The 10,772-nt window shown below is 42.2% G+C and overlaps 1 non-coding gene across 1 annotated transcript; it reads left to right on the top strand.

Annotated features, from left to right (window-relative positions):
- The first annotated feature begins 2,769 nt into the window (after window positions 1-2,769).
- Window positions 2,770-2,841, top strand: TRNAW-CCA (transfer RNA tryptophan (anticodon CCA)). The gene has a single exon. It is a non-coding gene; the product is annotated as a tRNA-Trp (tRNA).
- Window positions 2,842-10,772: the final 7,931 nt, after the last annotated feature.

The following is a 10,772-nucleotide window of genomic DNA, read 5'->3' as shown; positions in this document are numbered from 1 at the left end:
CACAGATATTATGTTGTTATGAAAAACCTTAAACGCAGTATTTCCTTTCTAGAAATTGTTGGCTATAGGGGGCGTCTCGGATCCAAAAGTCGATCAGAGACGTGGAGTTGTGATTCATTCATCATACTTCAGTTCATTTTTCACTTTCTTTCTGCCAACATACTTCGGCTAGTTGATCTTCCTCAAGGAAGAGCAGTTCATGTTCAGTTTCAAAGAAGGAATTTCTGATCCACGAGATTTTCTCAACAAGAGGCAGAACATATGGGCTGAGTATGCATACTAGCAATTCCAAGTGTCCCACGGTTACATCACTTACGCGGCCTTACCGCATTTCTTATTTTTCCGCTGCTAACTTGTACTATCTATTGGCCGGGTTAAGAGTTACATACACTGTAGGGTAAGTTATCTGATAGTGAAGACATAGTCACTAAATTTAGTGTAATGGTCTATGCATTGTGTGTGTGTGTAATAAAATTTCGAGTGCTTGCCAGAAACCCACAATCCCGCCCTAAGAAGTATTTTTACTTATACAGAAGAATTAAAACCGAGACCGTATAAATTAGCTGATTGCGACCATGTGCTGTGTTCCTATTGGCCGGCCAATGTTCGCGATGTGTTCCTATTCGCCGGACAAGCTTCCTAATGCCACCGACAGAGCTCACATCGTGTGCAAGTACAGGGCTGCCATGTTCACTGAAAGTAAGAGAACCACGAATTTTTAAACATACCAGACCAATGGTTTTTCCACTAACCTACCATAACGTGCCCAGACCAATTGTTTTATTACTAACCTACCCTAACGTATCCAGACCAATTGTTTTGTCACTGACCTACCCTAACCTATCCAGACCAATGGCGGTGTCACACGAGATACTAGAGGCATAAGAGCCGCTTCGCGGCTTCTAAACTGGGGGCTTAAGCCCTCAGACCGCCTTTGCTTGCCCCCAAGGCCAATGCTGTAGTCACTAACCTACCCTAACGTATTCAGACCAATTGTTTTGTCATTAACCTACCCTAACCCATCAAGCCCAATGTCTTGTCACTCCCCGTACCTAACCAAAGCCTACTAGATACTACTATTATAGCGTAGGCAACGACCTAACCAATCCAGCCCAATGGTCTTGTCACTAAGAAAGCATAAGTTGGCAAGTCTGACGAGAGTTACGTGACGTCGCCCGAGACGCGCCATATTGGATCTCTAACCTCACTTTCGCACACCGGGTACGAAAGCTTTACCAAATTTCGCCCTTTAAGTACATGCAACGTACATTATTATTGCGGACGCCTTGGATTATCGTCGCGACCTCCCAGGGGTCCACAGGTTGGCAATGGTCTTTCTAAGACATACATTTTGTTCAATCCATCCCTTGTCTTGAGTAGGCCCTATCTTTCTTAATCCGTTTACCCTCGGAATCAGCGAGGCATCCCACCTCTACCGCCTCAACGGCAGTGTCCTGGGCCGGCGGATACAACTGGGGAGTAGGACCGGTACCTCGCCCAGGATCCCACACCTAATATGCTGAACAGGAGCCTTCTGGGGGATGGGAAGTTTGGAAGGGATAGGCAAGGAAGGGGCATTAAGTTAGGTACTATCCCGGCATTTGCCTGGAGAAGTGGGAATGCACGGAAAACCACTTCGAGATGGCTGAGGTGGGAATCGAAACCCCCTCTACTCAGTTAACCTCACGAGGCTGAGTGAATCCTGCTCCAGTACTCTTTCCACTTTTCCAGTTTCGTGGCAGAGCCGGGAAGCGAATCCGGGCATCCGGGGGTGGCAGGTAATCACACTAACCACCACACCGCAGAGGCGGACCAAAAAAAAAATATATATATATATATATATATATATATATATATATTGCCAAAAATTGCTCAGAAAGGACTTATGTTTGTTTATAGTTCTACAAAAACAAAAATTATAAAACTGGTGCATATTAACTCCCATTGTCCACAGGAGACTCCTCTTAAAATAATAATCACCATCATGACTATAATGACCAAGAATAAACTGAATTGTCCCCACGAAAGCAAGAAAACTTGAATTCACACTTCTGTGAATAAAGAGGAGAGTACCCAATAGCGAGGTTGTAACCAATTGTCGAACTCGAACCTCCGGAAGTAGCAGCTAATCACAGTACCCACTACACCACTGAGACGGACGTATACATTTAATCTTCTTCTTCTTAATCTGTTTACCCTCTAGTGTCCTGGAGCTTCAGACTTTGGGTTGGGGTATACAACTGGGGAGAATGACCAGTACCTCGCCCAGGCGGCCTCATCTGCTATGCTGAACAGGGGCTTTGGCCTTGTGGAGGGATGGGAAGATTGGATGGGACAGGCAAGGAAGAGGGAAGGAAGCGGCCGTGGTCTTAAGTTAGGTACCATCCCGGCATTTGCCTGGAGGAGAAGTGGGAAACCACGGAAAACCACTTCTAGGATGGCTGAGGTGGGAATCGAACCCACCTCTACTCAGTTGACCTCCCGAGGCTGAGTTCACCCAGTTCCAGCCATCGTACCACTTTTAAAATTTCGCCTGGACCTCTGGGGGTGGCAGGTAATCAGTAATCACACTAACCACTACACCACAGAGGCGGACATACATTTATATGACTATTAAAAATCCATGTTATCGTGTTCAAAGAGCCTAGAAATGTGTTTAATTTAACTTACGGTAAGTTTCATGTATGAAATCAAATAATAAACAACCATTCCACTTGTTTTGGCGTCAGTGCAGTTAAACTGCTCTAGTTGGCACTTCTTGAAGAGAGTGACTCCGTGGCGCAACGGTAGCGCGTCTGACTCCAGATCAGAAGGTTGCGTGTTCAAATCACGTCGGGGTCAAATATTTTCAGTGGCTAGAAAATACAATTATCGACTTATCCCCGTCATCACATTCGATGCCCAAGAAAGAAATATTTCCATTCTATGTCGTACTGTCCTAAAACTCCGTAAATATACTAATGATTTTCACTTGTAAAATTTATTACGGAGTATTTTGTCGTATGGAAGACTGACAGCCCGATATGGTTGAAAAGTAGTACGAGGGCTGGAACGGGGTCCACTCAGCCTCGGGAAGTCAACTGAGTAGAGGTGGGTTCGATTCCCACATCAGCCATCCTGGAAGTGGTTTTTCGTGGTTTCCCACTTCTCCTCCAGGCAAATGTCGGGATGGCACCTAACTTAAGGCCACGGCCGCTTCTTTCCCTCTTCCTTGTCTATCCCTTCCAATCTTCCCATCCTCCACCAAGGCCCCTGTTCAGTATAGCAGGCGAGGCCGCCTGGGCGACGTACTGGTCCTCCTCCCCAGTTCCATCCTTCGACCCAATGTCTCACGCCCCAGAACACTGCCCTTGAGGCGGTAGAGGTGGGATCCCTCGCTGAGTCCGAGGGAAAAACCAACTCTGGAGGGTAAACAGATTGAGAAGGAAGAAAGAATTTTCAATGAACAAACTGTATGCTAAAAACGAATGGTAGTCGTAACTTCGTCGTTAACTCTATGGTTGAGTTATAATTATTCTTCTTTAAAATCTGCAGAGGCAGTATCATTTTGATGACACTGCCGTTAACTTTAAAGACGTGAAAACGTCTTCTTCTTCTTTATCTGTTTACCCTCCAGGGTCGGCTTTTCCCTCGGACTCAGCGAGGGACCCCACCTCTACCGCCTCAAGGGCAGTGTCCTGGAGCGTGAGACATTGGGTCTGGGGATACAACTGGGGAGGATGACCGGTACCTCGCCCAGGCGCCCTCAGGCCTTCCATATCTTACTATAGATTACCACCTTAATAACTCGAAAGTTCTTCTCAGAATGTTCTCCAGGTTTGATGTTGAACATTAATTTGGACTTTCAAAAAACTTCTAAACCCACAAAAACTATAGGTCCTAACTTTGGAAAAAGTTTTTTTTTTTTCGGACGGAAAAACATATTTATTCTGTTTTGCATTAGAACGCTAATTTCAATCCCCAACACTGTCTCATCGGTGTGTTTTGCGAATTTCCGATTTTTCTATGGATATTGGGCATTACTAAGTTCGCTGATACCAATTATTACGTTTCTAAGGTGTCTCATTGACTTCATTGGTCGGTTAAGTAAAGAACTAAAACAGGACCAAAGACCAAGGGAAATGTTTTCATTCCCCTCCCCGAAGGGGAGGGGCGGGCCACCTAGAAGGTAACGCCTTCTCTCTGGCCAGGAGATTTGGGGGGTTTGGAGGATTGCTTGGGTTTGTGGGCGGGGGGGGGGGATGGGTTTTGCTTCGCTAAGTATTTATTGATTTTTTTCAGTATATACAGAATATTTACAATGCACAATTTTTGTGTTTTACAGTTGTTTTTAACATTGTTAATCTTGTTTCTTACTTTTTCCATTCTTCTTGCTGTGTTGATGAATTTTCTCCAATGTATTGTTTTCACAGTTTTATATGGAAATATATCCCTTGCCCCCGGTTTTTATTATTTTTGAGTTTATTGGGGGGCTATTAGGATATTTTTTTTTGCTAGGGGCTTTACGTCGCACCGACACAGATAGGTCTTATGGCGACGATGGGATAGGAAAGGCCTAGGAGTTGGAAGGAAGCGGCCGTGGCCTTAATTAAGGTACAGCCCCAGCATTTGCCTGGTGTGAAAATGGGAAACCACGGAAAACCATCTTCAGGGCTGCCGATAGTGGGACTCGAACCTACTATCTCCCGGATGCAAGCTCACAGCTGCGCGCCTCTACGCGCACGGCCAACTCGCCCGGTATTAGGATATTTACAATAGATGGTTATTTAATTTACATTATATACAATTTATATTGTTTGGTTGGATGGTATTTACAATGAATGTTTACAAGTTTATATGATATTTACAATTTTTACAGTGTTTTGCTATTATTTTCCAGTTGTTTCACCGTACTATTTACAACATGATATTTTATGGTATTTTAAAATTATATTTTACAATGATTTCTTCTTGCCTTGTTGTTGGGGGTACTCTCCTTCTGAAACATATGAGATAAATGTTAGTACATATGTTGGTTACCTCTGCTGTTTAGTGGAGAGGAGGGGTTTTGACGAGGGCTCGTTGGGCTTCTGTTTGGGGGAGGGGGGTTTGGGGGAGGGGGTTTGGGGGTTGGGGATTAGGGGATTTGTGGGGTTAAAGGAGTTCGGGTGGCGGTGATTCGGTGGCGGGTAGGGTGTCACAGCTTATTATTCTTATGTGTTGCTGCCATCGGGTGGGACTAAAACAGGACCTAGGGGGATGTTTTCATTCTCCTTCCCGAAGGGAAGGGACGGGCCACCTAGAGGGTAACACCCTCTCTCTGGCCAGGAGAGGTGACGAGGTTGTGGAGGTTTGGTGTAGTTGGGAGCAGCAGCCAATAAATCCTGCGGATGAGGAAAACTGGGCGTCGTCGGATAAGGGAACGGGTAAGCTACAATACCCTCACGTCTGTACACTAAAAGGCAAATATATCTACCCTATTCACTTTTTTAAGTGGCTCATCACTGCTGCCAACGTGACTAGTTGCATATTGAAATAGCGAAACATAACCATCAACAAACTAACCTTCTATTTAATATTGTATATCAATTGTTACCGTGTTTTGATGGTAGTTATGCATGAAAGAAGGTGCTGGGTGGTGAATAGGTCTCAAGCTACTAAAGTGAAATTAATTTTAAAATTTAACAAGGTTATATTTTCTTTTCAAAATTAGGTAACAACAAATAGAACAGGTACTTAGTAGACCGGGCGAGTTGGCCGTGCGCGTAGAGGCGCGCGGCTGTGAGCTTGCATCCGGGAGATAGTAGGTTCGAATCCCACTATCGGCAGCCCTGAAGATGGTTTTCCGTGGTTTCCCATTTTCACACCAGGCAAATGCTGGGGCTGTACCTTAATTAAGGCCACGGCCGCTTCCTTCCAACTCCTAGGCATTTCCTACCCCATCGTCGCCTTAAGACCTATCTGTGTCGGTGCGACGTAAAGCCCCTAGCAAAAAAAAGGTACTTAGTAGCCGAAACACGATTGAAAAATACATTTACATAGGTTCCCCATTTGGGGCTTCAAAAGTCAGAAACATAATTCTTGAGCAATGAGCCCAACCTTACAATGAACACCATACAACAAAGGGGCCGAAAACCCCCAAACATGCCAGAAACATTTGCTTCCAATTACACCCAAAAGCCTCCTTGAGGTAGAGACACAATTTTCAATAAAGGGCAACTTCCCCTTAAAATACAAGCTTATCATAGGCCACTCCGAACTCCACTTTTAAGCTGTCCTCCAAGGACGTATACACAGGGGTAAAATACCCAACCTACTGAGGTCTGTTAAATGACAAGAAAGTTAATACATGACCTCTAAAATACAATTTGAAAGGAGGCGAATTCGCACTCCTAATACACTTTGCTTAAGACTTACTTGGCACTAGGCCATTAATACAAGGGCTAATCCCATACTACAGAGGTGACTTAATAACAATTTACATTACATTACGGAAGAATTGGTTGAGAAAAATAAGTTCACCTCAAGACGATGTGAGTGGGAGCTCGAGAGGGTTAAGCACTCTCTATCCCGATATGTCGTTTTAAAAGAGAATATATGAAAAGAGTAATTACATTTTAGGAAAAGGTTACATGGTTGAACGCTTAGAACCCGCCCCGAAAGTTAAACTGCTGAGCTAGCAAAGAAAGAAGTTATTAATCGGCCATTACCTTGTTGTTGACCGCTGCCGAAGAAAGAGGCGCTTCCCGCCCCCTGCTATATACTTAACACACTGAAAGATGGAACACAAGTGGCCCGGAGACCCGAAAATCAGCAGTTTATATCCTCTCACGGAAGGTTCTAGGCGTTAGGGGAAAGAAAACACCCTCCCACAAACTCTTTATTGGGTAGGACCCCGCAACAGATTCAAGTTGGGGGAAGATACACCAGATTGGTCAGAAATTAATAGAAGAATTTCGGGATTGGATACATTCATAACAAGGGGAAGAAAGGGGTAAATATTGCCAACTTAAACAATGACAGAAAGAAATTTAACAAAGAACAAACTCTTGAAATTAAATTTTCTCCAAAAAAATAGTTCTTTGACTCCGCACTAGGTTGCACTATTGTAGATCTTCAGTAGTGTCCTCTAGAAGAGAAAGTTCACACTTCTTACTTCAAGCGAAACAAAAACACATCAAAAATGACACAGTTCAAAAACTCAAAATTTTCCACGTGGTGACATCTTCTGAGAAGGTAAAGAATTAACAGCGTAGATAAAGTTCAGACTTCCTCCAGCAGAGGAGTTTCACCTGGCGCAATTTTTTAAATTAGCGGCGTGGAGGTGTACCGCCCGGTACATCAATAATGGAGGTTCCCTTAACCATAAAAATAATAATAATCGTATGGCCTCAGCTACCTTGTGCAGACATTTCGATTTGACGCCATCTAGCTGTCTGTTCGTCAATTTCGACGTTCCGTTTTACTATAGGTCCGCTAGATGGCAGACAGAGTAAACCGGATCTCTCTTGGGCGTCTATGGCTGAGATTTAATTAATTTTGTCGGGTAAATACCAAATGTATCATCAGAGATCTTTTACATGCCGACATCGTACGACATGGAGTGCCGAATGGATTTTTTTCCGCCCTTCAAAAATCCGAATACCTCTGCCGGGTTTGAACCCGCTATCTTGGAATCCGGAGGCCGACACTCTATCACGGATCCACAGAGGCAGCTTCCCTTACCCAAGTACATAATAAATGATCACTCAAGATATTCATAATTAAATCGGTTTTCAAGCTTAATGAGGAATTAAGGAAATATACATAGGGCCTACTCGCTCTCAGCCTCACTCAATTTAATATATATTTCTGCTTTCATTTTGATATACGCATTACTACAAGCGTATTCTTCGGCGTTTGCCTTGTATATATAATTCAGCTCACTTCTTAAAATTAGCTACTATTCGTCAGACTGTAGGGAAACCGCGGAGAATAATACACACAAGCAAATATATAAATGTGCATATGTCGTAAATCAGTAAGAATACACAAAGGCTAAGTTTGCAAACCGTACCAAAGTCGTGACGAGACAAGGTTAGGTTAAGTTACGTTGATAACGAAATTTCCTTGCATTTGAACTGAATTAATCTTTATAGAGGAGTTCTTGCAGATTTTTCTTGCTTCTTAGACATCCTAATCGAATTCTACTGTATACGTAATGTACCAGGAAGACATAGGCCCTGGCACATACGAGTTATAAATTTTATTTTTGAGCGTACAGTTAAGTTCCGATACATGAACAGCTGTGTGAGAGAATGTTCTCACCAGGGGGGTGAAACTCTAATAGGGCTTTTGGTTCCAATATGTTGCTAGCTTCAGGTAGTTTCAGTCTCTTTTTGTAGATGGCGCTGGAGGTCATTCATACCGTGTAAATAGTTATATACACGTTCTGTAGATGGCACGCAAGTAAGCATGAAATGAGCGATGTTAATAATTAAAGGCAGTTTGTCTCGAAGTGAAGTATTTAAAGTATTTCAAGTCGAACCTCAATCAGTGGGCACTTCTCACAAATTAATTAGTCATAAAACGTCGAGCATTGTGGAGATAATATTGCTGAATTGCATCGAATTCGACTTTACCAAATCGATTAACCTTGTTCGAACTTATAACGATTTTAATCGATAGTTCCCATGATGCTACAGTATTTGTGTTGTTTGAATTCCAAGTGCTCATGTGCTTGTGCTGTAAATCTTAGTTCCTTGTGCTTGTTTATTTGAAATATATCTTCGCCACTTCTCCTGAAATCCTGTATTTCCTGTTTGAGTACACATCAGGGGCTGAAAGCTGAATGGTTCTGTTAATGTAGTTCTATATATTTCCTGTCTCAGTGCATTTAATTCTGTTATTTTTATTTTCATGTGGTACTTGGATATTGATGTGATACCCCATTGTCTTGCATATGGTGTCCTCTGTTGTCTTGCTTTCGAAGGGATTTCTTATTTGTTATATCAGCTTTGTGTTAATGTGTCAAACATTGATTTGAAGCTGCTTTGAGGCGTGAGGTTATATTCTCAGTAACATAGTATGCCATACAAACTAGGGGTATCAGATCATTATTTACAACATAGTAAGTACTTGAAAATAAAAATATATGAATTACAATGTATTTGGCATGGAAATAGTAGAACTGCATTCTAATCGACGAATGGCAGGGGTTGGGGGGTGGCGGGAGGATGTTAGGAAGGTTGGGGCAGGGGAAGGGAGGGGGGCTTTAAGCATAACCGGATGTGCGTCACTGCGCCGGATGTTAATTCTCCGCGCTATCTGTTGATAGTAATACTAAGGTATTGGACCAGAATGCACACTGTGGCGCTATCTCGGAAAAGAGACTAAAACTACTAGCGCCAAGTGGCTTGGAACCGAAATTTATCATTGAGTTTCATCTCTATTCTATTCTATCCTCTTTGGTTCTCACTGCGCTGCGTGAGGGAGAGCGCAAGTCGAGCAACACGAGGCCAACGAGAGAGACAGGCCGCGGCCCGTTAAAGTCACGTGACAAGTCCAGTCCCGGCAATGGTAGAGTGAAGCCGGTTATTACATGTGTTCTTGCGGTGTTATTGCTAGTTTATTGTGGATTATGGAAGGAAATAACGGAGATTTTGTGTTTATGTGAATATGTTGATGTTGTGCAACAGTTCCTTACATTCATAGTGTTGTGTGCGGAAGTGTAAGTAAGTATTAATTTACAAAAATGTGTATATAACCTCAACGTTGTTCACATCATTCAGCAATGTTGGGCTGCAGTACACGAGTTGGATAAATTACAACACCAGTGCTGACGATTTAGAGGTAATGCATTCATATCCTATTTAATTACAGATATATGAAAATGAAAATTTAAGTATTAGATATGATGCTGAAGCCAGGTACGAAGTGGAACAAATGTAAGACTTGTAAATAGCTTACAGTAGGCCTACCTTTCACCCTGGATTCAATAAGATATTCCTTACATGAATGTTATTTTAAATATAGGCTTAATTGTGCATTAGCCAGTTTCATTAGCAACATTTGATTTATCTGAGTGTGCATATCTTTACTGCAGTAAGATTTTCAGTTTTTGTCATCCAAGGCTAGTAGGAGACACTATGTTTCATTTATTTTAGAACTGAATAGGGTGGTTCCAAGATAACTTTCAGGAAGGGAGCATAATTTAAGTATTAAACATGATGCTGAAACCAGATAGTAAATAGCTTACAATAGGCCTACCTTTGATCCCGGATTCAATAAGATATTCCTTACATGAATGTTATTGTAAATCTAGGCTTAATTGTACATTAACCACTTTCATTAGCAACATTTGACTCATCTGAGTGAGCATCTCTTTACTGCAGTAAGATTTTTAGATTTTGACAACCAAGGCTAGTAAGATACACTCTATTTAATTTAATTTCTAATTGAATAGGGTGGTTCCAAGACAACTTCCAGGAAGATAACAAAATTTAATTATTGGATATGGAGTGGAACAAATGTAAGACATGTAAATAGCTTACAATAGGCCCAGATAACTTCCAGGAAGGTAGCAAAATTTAAGTATTATACATCATGCTGAAGCCAGGTATGGAGTGGAACAAATGTAAGACTTGTAAATAGCTTACAATAGGCCTACCTTTCACCCTGGATGCAATAAGATATTCCTTGCATGAATGTTATTGTAAATATAGGCTTAATTGTACATAAACCACTTTCAATAGCAACATTTTACGTATCTGAGTGTGCATATCTTTACAGCAGGAAGATTTTTAGATTTTGTC

Source organism: Anabrus simplex, chromosome 11 (assembly GCF_040414725.1).
Source record: "Anabrus simplex isolate iqAnaSimp1 chromosome 11, ASM4041472v1, whole genome shotgun sequence".
Taxonomy (NCBI): Eukaryota; Metazoa; Arthropoda; class Insecta; order Orthoptera; family Tettigoniidae; genus Anabrus; species Anabrus simplex.
Note: the sequence above shows the minus strand (reverse complement) of the source record. Positions and strands in the feature narration are given on the sequence as shown.